Source organism: Globicephala melas, chromosome 11 (assembly GCF_963455315.2).
Source record: "Globicephala melas chromosome 11, mGloMel1.2, whole genome shotgun sequence".
In the NCBI taxonomy this organism is placed as follows: domain Eukaryota; kingdom Metazoa; phylum Chordata; class Mammalia; order Artiodactyla; family Delphinidae; genus Globicephala; species Globicephala melas.
The window spans coordinates 91,793,641-91,817,337 of NC_083324.2; the positions used below are offsets into that span (position 1 = coordinate 91,793,641).

General features: G+C 43.3%; 2 long non-coding RNA genes across 3 annotated transcripts in view; one reads left to right on the forward strand and one right to left on the reverse strand.

Annotated features, from left to right (window-relative positions):
* The window catches only part of LOC138842880 (uncharacterized), a 248,363-nt gene that overhangs the window by 178,950 nt on the left and 45,716 nt on the right, over positions 1 to 23,697 (forward strand). The gene's annotated exons all lie outside the window — the stretch shown is intronic.
* Positions 1 to 23,697, reverse strand: part of LOC115866132 (uncharacterized) — a 261,222-nt gene that overhangs the window by 62,753 nt on the left and 174,772 nt on the right. Inside the window, exon 4 of one of the 2 annotated variants that reach the window (XR_009565911.1) lies at positions 227 to 2,601. The exons of the other annotated variant lie outside the window; for it this stretch is intronic. This is a non-coding gene — a long non-coding RNA (uncharacterized lncRNA). Of the gene's footprint in view, positions 1 to 226; positions 2,602 to 23,697 lie in introns of those variants that run through there. 2 annotated transcript variants of the gene reach the window in all.

Below are 23,697 nucleotides of genomic sequence, written 5' to 3' on the forward strand. Positions count from 1 at the left end.
ACTACTCCTCAGCTGACCCTTCTGAGTACTGCCCCAGGGGTACATCGCCCAGCTCAGACTGCCTGAAAGTCTTCGCCACCTTCTCTTCTAAGTGTCTCTTCCTGATTTTTCCCCCATCTTGGACACATTATAGTACTTTTTTCAAAAAATATCAGTGATGGCTAATTTTATGTGTTAACTTGTCTAGGATATGTTGCCCAGTTGTTTGGTTAAACTCCAGTCTAGATGTTGCTGTGAAAGCACTTTTTTTTTTTTTAGATGTGATTAACATTTAAATCAGTGGACTTTGAGAAAAGCAGAGAGAAAAGCAGATCACCCTTCATGATGTGGGTGGACTCAAAGGACAAAACACTGAGCCAAAGAGGATTATTCTCAAGCCTTAAATCTAATGGAACTTACTGTTAGGTTTCAGGCTTTCTTGGGCCACATGACCCTTTTTCCTTCTGATTTCTCCCTTTTGGAATGGTAAGGTCTGTCCTTTGACTGTCCCACCATCATGTTTTGGAAGCAGATAACTTGTGGTCTGGTTTCATAGGTTCTCATACAGAGAGGAATTTTGCCCCAGAGTGAATCATACTCCGACTTTCACCCATACCTTATTTAGATGAGGTTTAGGACTTAGCGTTGATGCTGGAATAAGTTAAGAATTTCGGGGCTGTTGAGATAAGATGAATGTATTTTGCATGTGAGAAGGACGTAAATTGGGGGGACCAGAGGGTGGGCCATTATGGGTTAAAACGTGTCCCCCAGAATTCACCTGTTAAAGCCCTAATCTCACAATGTGGCTGTATTTGGAAATAGGGTCATTGCAGATACAACTAGTTAAGATGAGGTCATACTGAAGTACAGTGGCCCCCTAATCCAATATGACTTATGTCCTTATTAAAAGAGGTGACTTGGACATAGACACACACACACCAGAGGACATCACGTGAAGACTGGAGCTGTGCTGTCACAATCCAAGGAACTACTTGAAGCTAACAGAGAGGCATGGGACCGATTCTTCCCCAGGGCCTTCAGAGGGAGCTTGGCCATCCCGGCATCTCAGTGTCAGAATTCTAATTTCCAGAACTGTGAGACAGTAAATTTCTGTTGTTTAAGTCATTTGTTTGTAGTAGTTTGTTACAGCAACCCTACCAAACTAATAGTGTCCCTTCCTTGTCACCTCTGCACTGCACACCCCACTGTATCCTCACCTGGAAGCCCACCATGTCACAGATGGGGGACAAGGAGGTCCTGCCTCTCAGCCCCCCACCTCTTGGCCTCCCTGGCCTCTCCATCCTGCCACGAGCACAGATATCCACACGCACAGGATGTAGCCACGTTGGGACTGCTCTGGCCTCATGCCTCACAGCACTCTTAATAATTAAGCCAAACCTCGTTAAGTGGAGTAAGCACATTAGAATCTGAAATGTAGGAATCCCATTCCTACTGAAACACCCATTAGTGTAAAAAAAATGAAAGGAGAGAACGCAGCCTCAAAAGTTACGTCTTTACTGAAAATGCTGGGAGCATGAGGTCTCGGTGACTCAAAAGACCCATGTGCTTCTTGACTCGCTCGGATCAGAAAAACCTAACTTATTTCTTTCTTCAAATGAATGCATCTGATGGATTAGAAATATGGAATAGAACAAGAAACAGCAGTTTAGGAGTTGAGGACCTGGGTTCCAGTTCTGACTGGGTTTCTAACCAGCTCTGTGATCTTAGATAAATGACTCCCTCGGCGCTTTGAGCATCCTCTTTCTCATCCGTAAGCGAAAGCAAAAATGCCTCACTCAAGAGGTAGACTTTCCTTTAAGTCACTTATCTTCTCGGGCCTCTGACTCCTGGGAAGGGAGGGAGCATTTTAGCATAAAAAACTCAAGTCACGAAGTGAGAAGCCATTGTCGTCAGCATGAGGAAGGTCTGCCATATAGATGCTCCACCAGGAAGAATGTGAAAAACTTAAGACGGCAGGGAGCCCCCGCAGGTCCCCAGGTTGGGGCCGGGGATGCCTGTCAGCTCCCCAGAGAGCACCCATGTTTTGTAGGGCCCAGAGCTTAGTCAGTTTGGAGGGGGGAGGCTTTTTGAGGGAGTAGAAATCCTATATACAAATACAAAGGTAGAAACAGGGCCTTGAAAGAGGCTTGATGAATCCAACCATGTCCATTTGGGACACCGGGAGTAGAGCCCAGACCTTGGGCAGTGCAGAGAGAGAAGGGAAAAAGGAGGGAGAGTAAAATAACAAAAAGGATGCTAGAACACCCTTCTAAAGCTGATTCAGTCTGGCTGGAGCGTCAGTGTTCATCCATTCAGGTGTTTGTAACTGACTACTAGCAAGATCAAATTCTTTTTTTTGTCATTGTTGTTCCGTTTTCTTTCTCCTGTTAACTAGCTGGCCCCACGTGCCTGCTCAGATCTGAAAATATTTTGTCTGTCTCTCTATTTTTTTTCTTAAAGTGGTGGTAAGGATGAGCTTCATGTCATAACACTCCCACAGGCAGTCAGGGCCCGGCTTTGGACCACGTGTGGATTGTCCCCGCTGGTCATACTGAGCCTGTTCGCATGAAGCCTGGAGACAGCTGCTACCGCAGAGGAAGGAGACATCACCGAGAACTTGACCTGCAAGGAAACCCGGGTGTAGGAAGGAAGGAGCGGGTCAGCCGTTCAATCAGCACATATTTACCAGAACGTGCAAAGTCCACAGTCACTTATCTGAAGCCCTGGAGGCCACATAGGTTTCAGAATTCAGAATGTTTCAGATTTTAGCAACGCACTATGGTGCGTAAACCAAATGTTTGATAACATCCCAGAGGGATCTGAGGCAACACCCTGGGAATCAAACACATCACTATTTCCACAGTCCTGTACCAGCAAAATACATGAATATTCACGCTAAGTGGGATAAATGGAGCCTTATATCACTTCACACCAAAGCAGTTATAAAAGTCTTTCTGTTTTCAGAGACTTCTGGATTTGAGATTTATGGATACAGGACTGTGGACTTGGGCCGGGTGCCAGACGGTGTTCGAAGTGCATTGAGGACCGCAGACCAGGTGCCTGCAGGAGCTGGGGGTTCCAAGTGGGGACGGGTCCCTCTCTGGGCCACATCAGATACAGATATAAGCCCCATGGGGAGAAGGCAGGATTTTAAAGGGAAGAAAACAAAACAAAACAATAGAAACAGTGTGCTTAAAAGTGAGATCTCTGATAGAAAATCACACGGGGAATTGAGGACACCCCCTCCACACCAGGCTGCAGTTCTTGTCAACAACAGAAGGCCCAGTGACGACTCTGGTGTCCTGAAGGCCAAGGGCCTCAGCTGTGGTTGGAGATTTGAGAGCCCAGCAGACCAGGCGGGACACAGCTGATGCGCCCAACAGAAGCAGAGCCCGATGGGAGGAGACCCACTTCTAGTGGCATGTGTGCAGTATGTGTGTCAGGGTGGGAGCGACAATGGGGCATTGTGGGACAGGGAGTCGGAATGTTTTCAGATCTGAAGGCCTGCAGGTTCAGTCAGTTAGCAGAGTGTGTGTGTGTGTGTGTGTGTGTGTGTGTGTGTGTGTGTGTGTGTGTGTGTGTGTGTGTGTGTGTGTGTGTATTTGCACATATAAACTCTTGGGAGAAAGCTCTTCTGCCACCCACTTAGGCTGAATGGTCAGGGCCTGCAAATTAACTAATAGTAGACAGATGAACAGGAGAAAAGACAAGGTTTATTTACATGTGCCTGTGGGAATTCTCAGTAATGAGTACTTGCTGAATACTCAGAGGTAAAGGTTTCTGTATCAACTTAACAAAACGGGTGGGGGGCTTCAGTGGGAAGGTATACCAGGTTCTGTTGGGTTTTTCTTGATGCTGATGGGAATGGGCAGTCTGTCTCCTTCCTGGAATTTGCAGGGAATCCCCTTGGAGGGGGGTTGGTGGCAGCTGTATTTTTCGGAAGGCTCTGCTTTAGTCAGATAAGGGAAGTTCAGGTAAGATTTCAAATATTTTCACTCTAAAATAATTTTTATGCCAAAACCATGATGATATGTATATATATATATACACACACACACACACACACACACACACACATGCATAGATTCATACAAAATATATACATATATTATAAAAAGAATATATATATGTATGTAGAGAAAAAGAAAGAAGAGAAAAGAAAAGAGAAAAAGAAAGACACGTTTCTAATAATCAGTCTTGAGCACACTGATTCTCAAGGATGGGTCACAGCATTTCTGCACCTTCCGGGTCCATACTTGAATCAGCTTCAGTGGGTGTTCTATATCCCTATTTATTGTTATGCTTTAACTCTCCTTCTGTTCCTTCTCTCATTCTCCACCATTTGCTCTCCTGGAGCTGCAGGATCAGGACAGGGAGAGAGCTGGGGAGGCAGAAGGGCAGCTTGTGTGTTGGGGCGCTTTGCTGAGGGCCTTTTATCTAGCTGCCAAGAGCCTGGGGCAGCTCCAGGCTCTTGGCCAGAGGAAACTGGGCTCCAATATTCGCTGGGATCCTACAGGCTGGGAAACATGGGCATAGACTCCCTGGTGAAGATCCTCCACAAAAATCTAAGCACTCTCTACCTCTTCCTACATTGCACAGCTCCCTCTCACGCCCCCATAGAGCTCCCAGAGGTCATTCTGGATTCTTCCAGGAAATGGCTTAGGGAAGTTTCTCTCTCCTTTCTCTCGTCCTTGGGAATGTAGGGGAGTAAAACTCGGCACCCCAAAATGTCTCTTTGTCCTGCAGATTATTTCAAGCTGAAAATAATCAAGGCCCAAAAGACTCAGAAAGAAACTTTGACCTTGTTTGACCTTTGCCCTTAACTACCTAAAAGAATTTAGACAGAGGGCACATACCCAGAATAGAGCCATCACCGTAGATATCCTCAAAGGATACAGGCTAGGTCTGGTGGGAGGAACTCTAGGAAGGGGCTAAAGATCAGAGTCCACTCCATGTCCCATTGTCTCTGCAGGTCCAGCACACAGTTATTTACCAAACATTTGCTCATCCACCTCCATGTCAATTGCCTTCCTCCCCTTTGACGTCCCAAACCACTACATCCAACATCCCTTTTTGTCTTTAGCTGAAGATGGTATTTAAGGTGAGGGCTTTGGCCATTTTGGTGAGTAACTCAGTTCTCCTGGGTCTCTCCTGTGTGTACCTGTTATCAAGTTTTTGTTTGATTTTTCTCCTGTTAATCTGTCTCATGTCAATTTAATTCTTAGACCAGAAGGATAACCTAGAAGGATAGAGGAAAATGTCTTCTTTCCTGACAGGGACAACAGGTGTGGACCATCCCCAGTGCTCTGTGTCTCATCCCACACCCTTCATCTCGTTTCTCAGTGGCCCAGCATTTCGCCCACCACCCACACTGGCCTGCCCCACCCATTCGGGGCTCCCTGCATTTAGCAGGGATTTCACCAGCAAAGGGAAAGACTCTGTCTGCAGGCTGATTTGTTACTGAAGAAAAGGTGAAGCCATTTCTGAAGGAGGGTTCCATGTGAGAAGGGAAAAGCAGCCCTGGTCAAACCTGTAGCATGTCCCCTGTGAGTGTTCTGGTTCTCTGGGTGGGACTGCTTCTACTCCTGTTTACCCAGCACAGGGGAAGTGCTTTGAATAGATGTCTTGGCTGACACGGATCCCTTTGCTCTGTGAATAGGGCGATTACTAAACAATGAAGCTATTACATAAGGAGCAAGGAGCTGGCTGGAGCCAACCAATCTTGTCCTCTAGGTTTACAGAGCTAATCAGGGCCCAAGTTTTAAAACACAATGGTATCTGCTGAAAGGGAACATCTGGGAAGGAACCAGGCTGTCCCGATTAAATGAACTATGCACATCCCATGGGTTGCATGACTCCACATTTGTGGGGTGGCGATTTTTTTCACTGTCACTCAAGTTAACAAATGTGCTGAAAGGTTTAAGCAGAACAAATGCACGGGGGGCGGGGGGAATCAGATCAAGAAGAGAGATGTGTTTTATAAGATCAACGACAAATTGGTAGGAGAAAGCCTTCTGGGCTGCCGTTGTGAACGCTAATGAAGAGAAATAAACGCTTTATGAGGCTTGTCCCATATGAAAATAAAAGCTTTTTCCAGTGGCCGTTTCACTTCAAAATAAACTCTTTGAACCTCCAGGGGCCCCTGTGTGAGAGAGCGGGTGGGGTGCGCCGCATTAGTGGGGAGGTATGCGTGGTCTGGCGTTCCGAGGCCATGCCTCCTGGCGGGGCACAGCGTACTGTTTAGTGGGGCTCTGTTGTTACCTGAGATTGCAGCCTTTATCCTAAAAATAGATTTGGCCCAGATGGTAGCACCGGCCTCACTTTGAGAATGAAGGTTACAGTATGTTCTCTTCAGTAATGATTTGTCCCCAGACTCAGTACCGTCCACACGCTTAGGGATCTGGAGCCGTTTTACAAGATCTACAACTTAAATAAAGGTCTCCACCCCACCTAGTCTTTATATTGGGGGCAGTTCTTTCGGGTAAAAAAACCCTGGAAGAACAGTTATGAGAACAACAACAAAAACAGAGCGGAAGGAGTCTCATTCAGCATCTCCTACCTAAGGGAACGTTTCTTGACCCGAGTGAGAGTTCAGCTGGGGTTGGGGGTTGCAGCTGACACACGGGAGCTTGGCTCAGTTCTGAAGGCAGAGCCTGGAAGTGATTTGGGTCATCACAGGCTGATGATACAGGAGGACCGACAACAGGCACATCAGAAGGGGGGAGATTTCCCGGGTTTTCCCTGGCTGCCCTTTCTGGTCTTCCACGAAGCCCGCTGCTTACATGGGTCTCCTCTCCACCTCAGTGCCACGTGGGTCCCCTCTTTGGTTTGTCCCACCCATAAACACACGAAAACATGCTGACAGGGCACTTGCTAGCTTTCACTTACCCCATGGGGCAAAAAAGCTTAAATGTATTTATCAACTTTCCCATAGGTATTTGTATCTTAATTGCTGCAAAAGCAATATCACGGAAACATGAAAAAATTAATAATTAAAACAGTTACCAATTAACCCACTACCCTAATACTATCTGAGCCAGCCCTGGGCCCATTTGTCCTCTGAGCTATCACCTGCCTTTTCTACGTTGCTTTTGATACTTGGTTATTTCTAAGTTCTACTATTAATGTAGATCAACATGTACAGTACTTTTACCTTCTGTGAAAGATCTCTCTAGAAATCTTGGGCCCTGATGCACAGTGTTATGGACTGAATTACATCCCCCCAAATTCATATGTTGAAGCCCTAACCCCCAATGACTGTATCGGAGATTGGGCCTTTAAAGAGGTAATTAAGGTTAAACGAATTCATAAAGGTGGGGTCTTAATCCGACAATACTGGGGTCCTTGTAAGAAGAGGAAGGGATGCCTGAGATCCTTCTCTCTCTTCATGCACAAAAGAAAGGCCATTGGAGGACACAGCAAGAAGCTGGCCATCTGCAAACCAAGGAGAGAGGCCTCAGCGGAAACCAACCCTGTCAGCACCTTGATCTTGGACTTCTAACATCCAAAACTGTGAGAAAAATATGTTCAGTTACCCAGTCTGGGGCATTTTGTTAAGGCAGGCCCAGCTGACTTCTACACACTGTGTTTGAGTTGAAAGGTAAAGAGAAAAGCAGCCTTTGGCATCTAGGAGCTGGCCTGGAACTTATAGTTCTCCTGTTGGAACACAAATAATTTCACAGAACACGGACGTTAGACCTGGCCACTCCATAATCATGTCTGAGCTCAGAAAAGTCATGAACCTTGTCCAAGCCACAAAAATAACCCAACATCCTCCTATCCTGGATAATATGAGTGATTTCTGCTGCTTTACCAGTTTCAGCTTTAGCCTCACCCTATTCTTTCCTCTTTCTAGATGAGATTTATTCATAGAATTACCTTTACTTCCTGACAGCAAACAATCCAGAGAAAACCTCCACTTCCTTAAATCCACCCCCAAAACATCTAACATTAGCCAAAATCCTAGCATAAGTCCTGTCTGAGACTCTCACCGAGCTTCCCCGTGGTTCCCCACAAGCATTAAACCCAACTTGGTCAAATACAGGTGTGCTGTGTGTTCCTTGTGGTCATTGGCTGGAGGGCATTGACCAAAGTGTGAGCCTTTTTATGGTTTTTAATAAGGACTTAACATTGCTTATTGTTATGACCTGAATATTTGTGTCCCCCCAAAATTCATATTTTGAAGCCCTCATCCCCAACATGATGCTAATTGGAGGTGGGGCCTTTGAGAAGTAATTAGGTTTAGATGAGGTCATGAGGGTGGGACCCTTACGGTGGGATTCATGCCGCTATAAGGAGAGGAAGATAGAGCTCACTCCGTCCATGTGCATGTATCCAGGAAAGGCCATGTGAGGACACAGCAAGAAGACGGCCATCTATAAGCCAGGAAGAGAGCTTTCACCAGGAACCAAATCTGTCAGCACCTTTATTTTGGATTTTCCAGCCTCCAGAACTGTGAGAGATAAATGTCTGTTGTTCAAGCCATGCAGTCTATGGCATTTTTTTACAGCAACCCAAGCAGACTGATACTTAGCAGAGAAATTGATACATTTTTCTTGTTTTCAAAAACGTTAGCACAACCTGGCCAGCAATTTGAATGTGAGGATCTTTTAAAATCAGTTTGATAGTGTAAAGTGTGTCTTGTTTAAATCTGCATGCTTTATTCGTGTTTAGACTGACCATTTTCCCAGGCATTTTTTTCTACTACTATTTTCCTTTGTCAGCTGGTTGATAGTCAATTATGGAAAAATAATTTCTGTCACCTAGTAAAGGAATTTCAGGAGTCTGGAAGGGAAGAGAGGTATTCGTGGGGTTGTGATAGTGTAAGGATGTCTTTCACTCCTACTTCGGAAATCAGCCCATGGCCCGGACTTTGGGGCCCTCATAACAGAAAACAGTATTGCTAACTCCCCCAGACTGTATCAGTTGGGATAATTTTGGCTTAAAGTATAAGTAAACCTTGACCTAAGCAATAAGGTTATTTCTTTCACTTAATAAGAAGTCCGGAGGTAGGGCAGACAGCAGAGCTGGTTGATTCAGCCGCTCAAAACCGTCCTTCGGGATCCAGGTTTCAGTCTCTTGGGTCTGTTACCCCTAGTTTATGTAACTGGTCATGTGGTCGTAGCTGGTATTTATAACTACCTTCTTCCACTACCCATTCTGTATTTCCTTGGCCTTCAGTAAGTACCTCAGCTTGTTGTGGTTCTTTACCTGGTAGAGTGACCCAAACCATCATTCCAGAATCTGGGCCATGAGTAATCCTTCTTGGGTTGGGTTGTTGTAGTTTTTCATTGACCCGAATCCAAGGGCCTGGTAATACTAAAAGACTCCTTTCTTTGCCTGTTGATTCAGAGGCGTGAAGAGTCCAGAGGGGCCAGGCAACAGTCTTCACTTTCAGTTCAACAGAATCCTTGTGTATCTCCTGGTAGAAGCATTCCTCCCTTTGGAACTAAGACCTCTAGGCCAACAGGGTGTACAGTTAAGGAAACAAGATGCAAAAATTTTGCTAGTTGGGCACTAGGGGTAATGGTGAGTGGTGGCACTTCCAATCCCACTCCTTGATTCCTCTACCCATGAGTCCTGGCTGTGAGAGAAACAGTATCAAATATTAGACACTGATTCAGAGCACACACGGCCTTCTGGAGAACCTTGTCCCAGCCCTGCAAGGTACTGCCACTTATATGGTGCTGTAACTGAGTTTTCAAAGGCCATGACACCACTCTATCAAGCCAGCTGCTTCAGGGTAGTGGAGAACATGGTCAGACCAATGAATTCCATGGGCACGAGCCCACTGTGCACTTCATTGACTGCGCAGTGATTTTCCTGATTAGAACCACTGCCGTGTGGAATACCACAACAGTGGATAAGGCGTTCTGTAAGTCCACATATGGTAGTTTTGGCAGAAATGTTGCATGTAGGGAAGGCAAGTCTGTATCCTGAATTTCTACTGTGTTAAGAACAAAATGCTGCCCCTTTCATGATGAAAGTGATCCAATGAAGTCAATGTACCTGCCACCAGGTAGCTGGCTGATCACAGGTAGTGGTGCTATATGGAAGATCCCATGTTGATCTCTGCCTTAGGCAGATTGGATGCTCAGCAATGGCGGTAGCCAGGTAAGCCTTAGTGAATGCAGGTCCTTGCTGTTGAGCCCAGGCATGACCTCTATCCCTACCACCATGACCACTTTCTTCATGAGCCCACTGTGGTGATGACAGTGGTAACTGGAGAAAAAGGCCAACTGGAGTCTATAAAACAGGATATCCTATTGTTAAAATCCTCCTCTGCTGAGGTCACCCTTAGGTGAGCATTTACATGGGACACAAATACCTTTGCGTTTTTTTGCCTATTCAGAGACACGTATCCACACAGCTCTTCCTGGAATCTCATCACTAATTTTCCCATGATATTCCTTCCAAGTCCCTGACCATCCAGTTAAACAACTGGCAACAGCCCATGAATCAGTGTATAATCATATACTCACACATCTGGACTTTTCTCCTTCTAAGAAAAGTAAACACTACTCAAATTTCTGCCCACTAAGAGGATTTCCCTTCACGCTGTCCTTCAGGGATGTTCCAGAAAGAAGGGCTATAGTTCTGCAGCTGTCCACTTTGGGGTGGCGCCTGTATACCATGCAGAACCATCTATAAACCAGACCCTAGCCTCTTCTTGTAGGAGAGAGAAGGCAGTAGAGCAGAAGTGGCAACCATAGGCATTTTGAGAACTTCTTCGTGTAACTTACTTGTGCCTTTATTATTGAAAATAGAATCATTAGCATTATTAAATCTAATCAGATTAGAGAGTCAACTCCCAGAACCAATTCAGAAAAATCATCCTTAAAGTTCTGTTCCACTCTCAGTAGTGGTGATGGTTGTATACAACATTGTTAATACACTTAATGCCACTGAGATGTACACTTGAAGATAGGTAAAATGGTAAATTTTATGTTATGTGTATTTTACCACAATAAAAAAACATACTTACAAAAAAGAAAAGAAATAACCCAGGATTGAATTAAGGCAGGAAAGTGGCAGGAAGGACTTGAATTCAGAGTTTAAATCAACGGGTCAAGCACTGGTCAATTTGATGACCAGATGAACACAGGGTTTTAGGGTTTAAGAAATAAAGGGTAAGTCTGTTTTCTTTATACAGCAGGTTCTTATTAGCTATTTATTTTATACATATTAGTGTATGTATGTCAATCCCAATCTCCCAATTCATCCCACCACCCCTGCTGCCCCTCCCCGCTTACCCCCCTTGGTGTCCATATGTTTGTTCTCTACATCTGTGTCTCTGTTTCTGCCTTGCAAACCGCTTCTTCTGTACCATTTTTCTAGAGTCCACATATATGCATTAATATGCAATATTTGTTTTTCTCTTTCTGACTTACTTCACTCTATAGGACAGTCTCTAGGTCCACCCACGTCTCTGCAAATGACCCAATTTTGTTCCTTTTTATCGCGGAGTAATATTCCGTTGTATATATGTACCACATCTTCTTTATCCATTCATCTGTCAATGACCATTTAGGCTGCTTCCATGACCTGGCTATTCCATGACCTGGCAAAGTGCTGCAGTGAACATTGGGGTGCATGTGTCTTTTTGAATTATGGTTTTCTCTGGGTCTATGCCCAGTAGTGGGGTTGCTGGGTGATATGGTAGTTCTATTTTTAGTTTTTTAAGGAACCTCCATACTGTTCTCCATAGTGGCTGTATCAATTTACATTCCCACCAACAGTGCAAGAAGGTTCCCTTTTCTCCATACCCTCTCCAGCATTTGTTGTTTGTAGATTTTCTGATGATGTCCATTCTAACCAATGTGAGGTGATACCTCACTGTAGTTTTGATTTGCATTTCTCTAATAATTAGTTGAGCAGCTTTTCATGGGCCTCTTGGCCATCTGTATGTGTTCTTTGGAGAAATGTTTATTTAGGTCTTCTGCCCATTTTTTCTTTTTTTGGCGGTACGCGGACTTCTCACTGTTGTGGCCTCTCCCGTTGCGGAGCACAGGCTCCGGATGCACAGGCTCAGCGGCCAGGGCTCACGGGCCCAGCCGCTCCGCGGCATGTGGGATCTTCCCAGACTGGGGCACGAACCCATGTCCCCTTCATCGGCAGGCGGACTCTCAACCACTGCGCCACCAGGGAAGCCCCTCTCTTCTTTTTCAATAGTTTGATTTCTTCTAGGACTTAGTCAAAATTCTTTTCAGCTTTTGGACCTATGATTGTATGCTAATTTGCACTTTAACATTTGTAATATAAAATTTTCTCCTTCTTAAAATTAAAATAAAGATTAAATATTAACCTACTTCTCCAGGTATAATTGTAGGGAATAACATACTGTTCTCAGAGATTTTGCTAATGTACCTTCTAATATAAATTCTAAACGGAGCCAAAGAATTAGCTTCAGCACATGCCTATAGCGTTGTGGTTTAGGCTTCAATCACTTCTCTGCTACCATCTCATCTAACATCTTTTGCATGCTTTTCCAGAGATCATAGAAGTCATCCTATGTGGTGATTACAAATCCCACAGCCATCGGTACTTGCTATTCTGCTTTTTGCTGTCTCTTTGGGGCTCCACATAAGTGGCTGGAGGGAGTAAGGGGACCACTGGCAATTGAAATGCTCTGACCTTTTCTTCTGACACCGAAGAATCTGCAAAGTGAGTTTGTAGAGAGGGTCCAGTTTTCCCAGCTTCATGTTAGGTGTACTTTCTACCTTAAGTACAATTGTTCCCAAATGCTCAGGGATTGCAATATGATTTTCCCACCTTGAAAATCTATTAAAAAGAAAGAGGTTCTTCTCTCCTCTCCACCCCTCCCCCAGGCACTGCAGATGGCAGTTAGCACCCCACACAGCCCCTCCCTGTAACATCATCAATTTTTTGCCTGCATTGCATCTACTTCACAGCTCAAGACATGCCAAATGACACACATTCTAAGTACTTGTTGCTAGCAACAAATCTGTCTTCCTAAGTGACCAAGCACGGGCTATATTTGAAATGTCAGAGCACTTCACTCTGCCCTGGCCCACTTCCTTTAGCTGAGACATCTCCAAGCCTTAAAGTAAGCTCATCTATGTTTGTGGGTTCTGCTTCTCAAGAGAGACACTCTGGATCAACTCTGCAAAATACAAAGTGACACGAAGCCAGGGAAAGGATCATGTCTTTCCCATGAACTCCCTTCTCCCCTGTAAAAATGAATATTATTAGTAATCCTCACCTTACAGGACAACTGGGAACACTTGCTGAGATCATCGAAGTATGAAAAACTGTCAGGGTGTGGCAACTGTAGATCTGGCATGTGGTCTGTGCTCCACACTCAAATCAGATCGTTCTGCTCCTTTTTTCATACTCTCTTAATTTTTAAAAACTAAAAAAAAAAATTTTATTGGGGTATAGTTGATTTACAATGTTGTGTTAGTTTCAGGTGTACAGCAAAGTGAATCTGTTATACATGTCTCCACTCTTTTTTAGATCCTTTTCCCACATAGGTCATTACAGAGTATTGAGTAGAGTTCCCTGTGCTATACAGTAGGTCCTTATTAGTTATCTGTTTTATATATAGTAGTGTGTATGTGTCAGTCCCAATATTCCAATTCATCCCTGTTCCCCTTACCCCTCACTTAATTTTTTTATTGAAGTAAAATTCACATATTAATTTAACCATTTCAGAGTGATCAATTCAGTGTTGTTTTGTACTTTCACAGGTTGTACAGCCACATTTCTATCAAGTTCCAAAATACTTTTATCACCCCAAAAGGAAACCTTCAACCCATTAAGCAGTCACTCACCATTCCCATCTCCCCCTGGGCCCTTGCAAGCAACAATTTACTTTCTGTCTCCACGGATTTACCTCTTCTGAATATTTCATATAAATGAAATCACACAGTATTTGGTCTCTTGTGTCTGGCTTCTTTCCCTTAGCATAATGTTTTCAAGGTTCATCCATGTTGTAGCATACATCAGTACTTCATTCATTTTTATGGTTGAATAATATTCTGTTGTGGGGCTATACCACAACTTGTCCATTCAACCGTTGATGGAAATTTGGGTTGCTTCTACCTTTTGGCTTTTGTGAATATCGCTGCTATGAACATGCATGTACATGTATTAGGTTTGAGTACCTGTTTCCAATTCTTTTGAGTATATACGTAGGTGTGGAATTGCTACTTGCTCTCTCTTTTTTTTCTGTTTCTTCTCTTAATGAGCTCATGTCTGTGGGAACTGTAACGATGTCCTGTTTTAAAATTCCTCACATTGTTTATTTTGGAAGTCTTAACAGTAATTTTAAAATTTTATTAGTATTTTAATGAACCAATCCATAGTTTTGTAGATTTATCTATTTATACATTTGAATTTGTTTTACTTATTGCATTCTCTTTGGGTTCATTTACTCCTCTTTTTGTAACTTCTGGAGAGGGCTACTAAGCAGACACTGTTGGGGCTCTGCCCATATGCCCCCTTGCCGTTCTCATGCACACCAGCCTGAGTTCCAAGGGCCAACATCTGATTCTTTGTCAGAGGGCTGCCACTGAGCTGCCCGAACCCTCTTTGTGGAATAGTGGACTAGAAGTGCCTGGGAACTAACATCCGTGGGAGAAACCTTTAACCAAAGGCCGCAGGCCGTCAGGGTGTAAATATACCAATCTTCTTGTCCTTTGGCCAGGATAATTCTGATGCGTATTTTACACAGTTTTATAGAGTATTCCTTGGTAATCAAGCTCCCGTCACCTGTTGTGATGGCTGCCTTAATAATATACCCTTTATTGGCTGCCTTCCCTTCTCTGTCTCACTTTCTATTTGTGTTTCTACCTTCCCAGCCCTCCCTGTTATGGCTGAATTGTGTTCCCCTCAAAATTCATATGTTGGAATCTTAACGCCCAGTACCTCAGAATGTGACTGTATTTGGAGACAGGACCTTTAAATGAGTGATCAATTTAAAGTGAGGTCATTGGGATGGGCCTTAATTCAATCTGACTGCTCTCCTTGGAAGAAGAGGAGGTCAGGGCACAGACAGCCACAGAGAGATGGCCATGTGAGGACACAGGAAGAAGGTGGCCGTCTACAAGCCAAGGAGAGAGGCCTCAGAAGAAATCAATTCCACCAACAGCTTGATCTCAGACTTCCATTTTACAGGACTGCTAAGAAATCAGTTTCTCTTGTTTAACGCGTCTAGTCTGGGGTACTTTTACGGCAGCCCTGGCAAACTAATTTATTCCCAGTAAACTGTGTGCCCTTGAATCACTGGCTTGCGATCTGCTTCTGAGGAGTGGAGTCCAAACTAAGATTCAAAGTTTATTGATTTTTTTCAGATTTTTCTTCTTTCCTAATATGCTCTTGAAGCTATAAATTACATTTTAAGCATGGCTATAGGTTTGATATGTAGTATTTGAGAGTATAATGATACGTTCTGATATGGAGTACTATTATTTAACTTGAAGTATTATCTATTTTCCACTATAATTTCTTCTTTGATTCTATGGACTGTTATAACTTGGAAGCATCTCACATTGGCCTTATATACACTCCAGCCATGACGTGTGTCGCTTCTGCTCACAACCCAATGTCCAAAACCAGACATAGGGCTCTACCCAGCCACAAGGGAGCTGAAAGCACAGCCTACCATGTGCCTGGAAGGGATGGGGAAAACCATTAACCACATAAACCAGGCTACACAGAACATCCTTCTATGTGTTTCCTTTTGTGAATGTGCTAGAATTTCTTCAGAACAGAGGATAAACCTGGGAGTGGGATCATGGGTCATCTGATGAATATAGCTTCCATTTTACTAGGAGTCGCCAAGCTGCTCTCTCCAACACGGCTGTGGCAGTTTTCATTTCCGCCAGCAGTGCCCATGCGTATTGTGCTGCCCCTTTACAACACAGTATGTTATCAGACTTAAAATTTCTTTACAAAGTGGTAGGTGTGAAACAGTATCTTTTCGTGGTTTTAGTTTGTGTTTCCCTGACTAATAGTCAAGGTTGGTCTAGTCACTTGTCCCATGTCAGTTTCTATTTGATAAAAACTAGTGGCTCATTCCCCAGTAGATGACATAGCGATCCTCTAAAACAGAATCCATGCATTTGAGCAAGTCCTCACACATCTATTTAAGGAATGAGGTTGAATTTAAGAATGAACGTTATCAGGGGTCAGAAAACTTTTTTGTAAGGGATTTTTTTTTTCTTTGCTGGTCATATGGTTTCTTGCAACTACTCGGCTCTGTGTAGAGAAAAAGCAGCCTTTGTCAATATGGTATAATCTTGCTCCAATAGAACTACTTATGGACACTAAGATGTGAATTTGATATCATTTTCATGTGCTACAAAATATGATTCTTTTGATTTTTTCCTCCAACAATTTAAAAATGTAAAAATCATTCTTAACTCAGGCATATAAAAACAGACAACGGGCCATATTTGGCTCGAGGGGCCCTGGCTTGTTGACCCCTGAACTATACCTTAGCTTGACCTGAAAGACTAAGAATAGAACGGAAGGCATCTGCCCCCTGTTAATGCAACTGTCTTTGCAATCAACACTGAGGGTTAAGGTCTTGGCTGGGTCTGTCAAGCTTCTTTCCTCCACTTTTGTACCTTATAAGGATTTTTTTAGATGAGTTTCATGAGCACATCTGGGTCCAATGGTCCCAAAAGATTCATTCTGCATTCTGGCTGCACAGCTGCTTCACACAGCAAAGGCCAAAGGCACAAGCCTTGCAGTCTCTGGATAACCAGACCTAACTCATCTCTCACCAATGGTTCAAAAACCCCCATATTAGCCATCATCCGAATACACTTGTGAAGTGCTTTACAAAATGGTTTGTCCAGAACAGCGAATACTGGGTACCGTCTTGTGTGGAAGAAGAGAAGACTCAATAATGACAACGACTCTTTCATCAAGAAAAAAGGGAAAGACTTAAGAAGGCTATGAGATTCTTCTTTGGTGGGTTGTCATGTGTTGAACAGGACGAAGGGGTTCTAGGAGACAAAACAGAGAATTGGGAACATTTGAGAAGATTGTGGACAAGTCCCCAGAGTTGCTTTTGAACACGTGTGTGTTATGTAAATATCACACAGGATCTGACTTATCCAAAGGATCTGACTTTGCAAAGCTCATATAATGATGCCTCAACGTCACCGTTGAGAAGAAGCATTGAGCTTCTCTGAAATGCTCTGGAGTTTATTCAGTGTGTAATTGGACATTTGCTACTGTCTCATTTTGGTCTAGTAGAAAACCACATATAGATCAAGTGAGTTTAGTTTCTTCCAGGCTTGGAATACCCTCTGCTCTCTGGTACTTTCAGGTATGGGGACTCAGATGAATACTGTGTGGTGCCCTAGCCTTATCTCTTGATATCACTTCTATTCTATCCTGAAACAATTTTGTTTGGGTGCAATATATCTGCTGATATTGTCAACTCAAGTTATTGCAGAATATAGATTAGGTACTGCATTCTCCCAAAGGCTGAGCAGAACCTTCCTTCTGTGAACATTCTCAGTAGTTTGTTTTCAAGGTGAGGAAGTAGGAAGTACAAGGGGGACGAGCATCAAGGCAATTTTTTTCTTTGTTCCTTTACTTGTGTTAGTGGGAACATTTCTATCAAGGAAGACAGTTCCCTTTCATTTTACCAGATCCAGAGAAGCTATGGAACTTCTGTTACCAATTCTTTACCCATAATTTATGTTAGTAACCCGGGACCTGGTGATAGAAGTTATGGATGAAAACAAAAGCTGGTGGCATTCTGAAAGGTGGGAGCAGACGCTCTCAAGAAAGATGTGTCAGAGCTATGCTTCTCTGTTTAAAACTTCTAATTGCCTTTTTGAGAATTGTCCTTCCTTTTGCGCCTTAGTTATCTTCACATTTACTGGCCACTGATAATGAAAGAAAGAGTGAAAGAAGAGGAAGATGCCTATATGGTTTCTGTGATGTTGAGGTGAATCTAGAAATCAAAGTCTTCCTTTCTTCCCATCTGTATTTGATCCCAAGTCAGATTTTTTTATGGTAAGCAATTTCAGGTTTGAGTAACGCACTCTAGCATATAATGCCCCAGCTGTTAAAGAAGCAGGAGAAGTAATTCCTGTAGTAATTGCCGTAGTGGTATTTCTAAACTTCCTGCACACCGATACCTGTTGAGAGATAGAGCTGAACAAGCACCGGAAGCCTAGAAGTGAATGAGAAAAATCCATTCGTCTGTGGAATATTTATTGAATAACTACTATTTTAAAGGCATTGGCTCATCACTCTGAGGGATGAATAAAAAATTAAAGGAAAGAGATAAATACAAAAAATATGGTAACCGGTTGGATGAGAACTGAAGAAGGGTAGTCAAGGATTCTGTGTCTCAGGTGATTCCAAAGGCAGATAGAACCTACCTAGCAATGTCAAAGATACTTGTTTTCGCTCCAATTTAGCGCCCCCTGTGGCTCTACCTTGCCCCTTAGATACTCAAATTTCACTCCTATTTCAGAGAGGAGACCAAAACTGATTCTTCCCTAGGTCCAATGGGAATGTGTATCCTATTCTAATCCCTTGCTGAGGGAAGTGACTTGCTTTTCCCTGTGTTAAGGTTGAATATTTTCTATGGGCTATAATGAACACTTCCTGAAAAGTAGAAATCTAGTGAGAGAGAGAGAGAGAGAGAGAGAGAGAGTGTGTGTGTGTGTGTGTGTGTGTGTGTGTGTGTGTGTGTGTGTATGGGGGATTGTAAGAAGTTTGTTTGTAGGATTAAATGGCTAGATTTCTTTTTTAAATGTACTAATTTTCACATTTGCTAAATTCTGAGTGAATCTAAACTATTTTGCCTCAGAGTTGATTTTCCTCATTACTATCAGTTTTCTGCTCTGCAAGATTTTTAAAAATAAGGTAGGTTTTGAAACTAGCACACACTGACTACCAACAAGAATAACCTTTTATTTGGAAAATGGAACAACGAGGAAGCTATTTGCATCAGAAATGACTCTATCATTAAAATATTCCACATCTAATCCATTTGCAGGGGAAGATCTTTACACTGTTTTATTTTTGTGGGAGCATCTCCTACCATGTGTTTTGGCCATCTGCATATAGTTATGGAGTCACTATCTCTTAGGATATTCTTTCCTCTTTCCTGAGCTGGTGAAACCTAAGGGAATCACAAGAATCAACTTGACTCTATTTATTTGGATGTGTTTCACAGGGAATCCTTTGTATCAACTGAGTCACTCCCATCCAAGTATCCATGGGAAGTTCACATAACCTCATTTCCCTCTGTTAATGTTACTGAGTTAAGCACAAGACAGAAATATTCTTAGAAGATATATGGCTTCCTCTTCATCAGAGCTGGCCTAGAGTGGAGAAACAGAGCCCCTGGGGACAAAGCAAGACACTCATGAACTCTGGCCACTGTAAGACAAACAATGGGGACCTTATTCTTAATTTAGTTTCTAAGCAAAGGTTTTCCTGGTGACCTCGTTTCTCTGGAGCAATCACAATGCTCCCCTGATGGATTAACAACTTGCCCTGGTACCGTGAGTTCCCACTTTGTCCTCGCCGCCCATTTTCTTTCAGGAGATCTGGATTTTTCTTCTAATTACACATTTTCTCCATAATTCTGCACAACAGTAAAAATAAATATAACTTCTATCCTCTTAAAACCTGGTAATCATTCAGCTAGAAGAAGGGCTACTGTTTGGCATAGATAAAAATAGTCTCCAATAGTGTCCTGCCTAGAAATAGTCCCAAGCTTGAATTTACAGTGAGGACAACCCAAGGTCTCTCATGTTTAGGAAACCACCAAGCTGTGATGTTGCTTAGCCGGAAGTAGCTATTGTATTACCCTGGGACTTATGAGCCCTGAGGGGTCCACACAGTTTATCTGGGGTGAAAGCTCCCACCAGAAGTGCACAATACCAACTTCCCCTGTCAATGAAGCCTTCACTGCATCACCTCCACTGATCCATCTTGTGAAGTGAGGAAAGTTCTCTGATAGGAGAAATGGAAAAGAGGGAAGAGGGAGGAGTGTGCAGGATAGAAAGGGAGGGGAAGGTGGTTTCCATAGAGACCTAGCCTTCCTCATGCTTTCATCAGCCAGTGATCTAGAAGAGCAGTTTCTGAAGCCACTGGCTTAATTCCACAGCTGCCTATGGTAGCCCCAGGGGCACTGAGACATCAGCTGTTTTTCCACAAAAGAAGGTCCCCTAAATCACCCATGAAGAGCAGTGTGCATGCTTTGCATATATCATATACCATCTTTCAATGGAGCCAATATAGCCAGGTGTTTTTTTTTCCATTATTAAAACACATCTCTGTTTCTTGAGCAGCAGATGAAGTAGTTGGCCTGCATCTGGGGCCATGTTTTGTGAGAACTATGGTTGCTGTGGCTGTTGTTTTCTGCAGACATGTGGTTGAGTGTGTGTAAGTTGAATGTGAGTGTGATATGTCTCCACTACAATGCGAAAGGGACGAGGATAGTCTAAATTTGATATGGTCCTAAGGTTAGTGGATAAGCAGAATTGCACTTCCTTCCTTCCTCAGGAAATGCTTCGTATTCATTCTGTGTTAAATTGTTTGATTCCAAAGATCTACTGGTTTGCTCACGGCTCCTCTTTATTTTTCTTATCCAAATGCCCTCCTGCTCTACTTATTTGCCCAGGAGAGGTCAACATTTGAGGACTTAGTAAATCAGGTCAGCCTTGGATTTCCATCACAGCTCTGACTGCTTATGTGAGCACTTTATATCACAGAGAAGGAAGTCTGGAGGACAGGACAGAGATAGCTCAGAGAGGTTTCCACATTTACCGAAGCATTATGTGAAAATACTCTCCCCAGCTCCCACTTCTATCCTCTTTAACCACACACATCCACAGAGATGAGCATTGTTGTCATTGATTGTGGCCACAATACCGGGTGGAGGCAGCAAGGCCAATTTACATGTATCCCCCCCCCCGCCCCCACTGAAGAGGCGTGACACAGGCTAGAGGGGAAAAGAAAACACATGCAGGTACAGTAGAACGGCATTTTGCATATTGTGATTTGTCCATACATGTTAATTGAACTGAATTAGGTAAAAGCGAACGCAGCAAATATTTGCCTTGCACTAACATGCTTAGAAGTGGAATTTTGTTTCACTTTCCCTGTCATCTTGCAACATCTCCAAATATTAATCGAAATTTTGCGTAACTCCAATGTATATTTGTATTGGTATAAGATGGTGTTGTATTGAAAAGATTGGCACAGTTTTCTGATCAATTACAAGGCTCATATAGTTTTTAAACCTTACTTTTGAATGGAAGATTAAATACGGATTGGTGACACAATCAAAATTGGAGGTTGAGAGGGTTTTGCCCAGTCTAGATCCTGTTTGCAATCAAGATGTGGGATACTGTTTCAGGGAATTCCCAACAAGAAAGTATGAAATAAAAGCCAGATGAGTGAAACAAACAAAGAGCTATGGGAAAGCAAAGGAAGAGATGGTCATGTTTGTGAGAAAGTTCTGAGGAAATTTTCACAGAGAAGATAATGTGGGAGCAAAGGGCATGGATCTTACTGGTTTTGCCTTACACGGTGCCTAGAGCCAGCTTAACAATTAGCCGATTCTCAATGAGTAGTTATTGAACTTATAATGGAAGGAAGGGCAAGGAGATAAGAAGCAAAGTTTTACTCTTGGAGCATATCCATATTTAGAGGGCAGGGGGAGGAAAAGGAAGAACACAAGAAGGTTGCAAAGAAGTAAAAGAGGAAAACGGGATAGAAACTCATGCAAAGTATGAAGACATCTCAAAGAGAACTTGTTGGACAATATTTTCTAATGCTGTAGAACGGTACTATTTAAAGCATGATCCTCAGACTAGCGGCATAAATGGCACCTTGGAGCTTGCTAGAAATGAAGGTCTTCGTGCCAGCTCCAGAGCTACTGAATCACAATCTTCTGGGGTGAGGGCCCGGAAGTCTGTTTACTAAGCTCTCAGAGGGATCTGTATGCACAGCTGGAGTTTGAGAATCAACATTGTAGCATACTTCTGGAACATGAGTTGCTGCTGGCATAACTTGAGTTCTCTGATTCTGAGAAGATTTCAAGAATTTGGTTCTAGGGTCCTCCCAGAACTATGTTGCAGGGAAATTACTATACTAAATTGCTAATGTTTAAATTATATTTAAATGGTTCAAGATAAACAGTTTGTGCCATGATTATTTCTTTTTTTCTTCTTTTATCGAAGTATAGTTGATTTACAATGTTGTGTTATTGTAGTTTCAGGTGTACAGCAAAGTGATTCAGTTATATATATATATATATATATACTCTTTTTCAGATTCTTTTACATTATAGGTTATTACAGAATATGGAGTATAGTTCCCTGTGCTATAAAGTAGGTCCTTGTTGGTTACCTATTTTACATGATTTATTTCTTCAAATCTGTTTTGTAATGCCTCACTTCTATCCCCACCCACACCCCAGCCCTGTGTAGCTGCAGACGCAGGGCGCAGTCCAGGGTGGGGAGCGCAGGTCTCAAGTGCGACTGCGTTTAAAGCGCTTGCCAAAGGGGCTTCCCTGGTGGCTCAGTGGTTAAGAATCCGCCTGCCAACACAGGGTACACGGGTTCGAGCCCTGGTCTGGGAAGATCCTACATGCTGCGGAGCAGCTGGGCACGTGCACCACAACTACTGAGCCTGCGCTCTAGAGCCCACGAGCCACAACCACTGAGCCCACGCACCACATCTATTGAGGCCCACGCGCTCTAGCCCGTGCTCCGCAACAAGAGAAGCCACCACAATGAGAAGCCCACGCACCGCAACAAAGAGTAGCCCCTGCTCACCGCAACTAGAGAAAGCCCGCACACAGCAAGGAAGACCCAACGCAGCCCAAAAATAAATAAATTACTAAATTAATTTTTTAAAAAAGAACATCAATTAATATAAAGATGCAGCCGTTATAGATTTTTCATGTGAACATCATTGCTTTTGATAGGGATCAGGAAAAACCCTTTATAAAGGGGGACTAGTGTAAACATCTCCACTTTGTTCTGGGTCCTCAGACCATGGCCAACCTCACTGTGGTCATTTCCTGTATTGAACACCAGTTCGTGCTCTGTGGTGGTTCATGCCAGGGTGGTTGTTCCAGATCAAGGCTGTGCTCCCAGCAGCAAGGAGTTCTCTCTCTCTTTGCTAATGTGTTTGTTCACAGCTCAGACTTCAGGGTCCAGGACCAGCATCAGCCGTCTTTGTGTCACCCTAGCTAGCTGTCTCAGTGTGCTTCTGCATAGATCTATATACCATATAGAATGCAGTTTACAAAGGTTACTTTACTGTCGGGTCTTGCAAAACCATCTGCTGCTGCAGAGATTAGAACCTGGGGTGGCTTCTCTGTGCTGCTGTGAAAGGAGGTTTTAGAAATCATCCTGACTTTGGGAAGGCAGAGGAATCTCTCTAGGCTGTGAGTTAACATAAGGCTTTCCCTTAACTCTATAGTTTCCTGTCTGGTATTGCTCCATCAATGGAATATTATTCAGTCCTAGAAAGGAAGGAAACTCTGACACATGCTACAACATGGATGAACCTTGAAGGCATTATGCTAAGTTAAATAATATGATTCCACTTATATGAGGGACTTAGAATAGTCAAATTCATAGAGACAGAAAGTAGAACAGAGTTTACAGGGACTAAGGGGAGGGGGTTATGAGGAGTTAACTGTTTAATGAGTACATTTCCTTTTGGGGTGATGAAAAAGCTCTGGAGATGGATGGT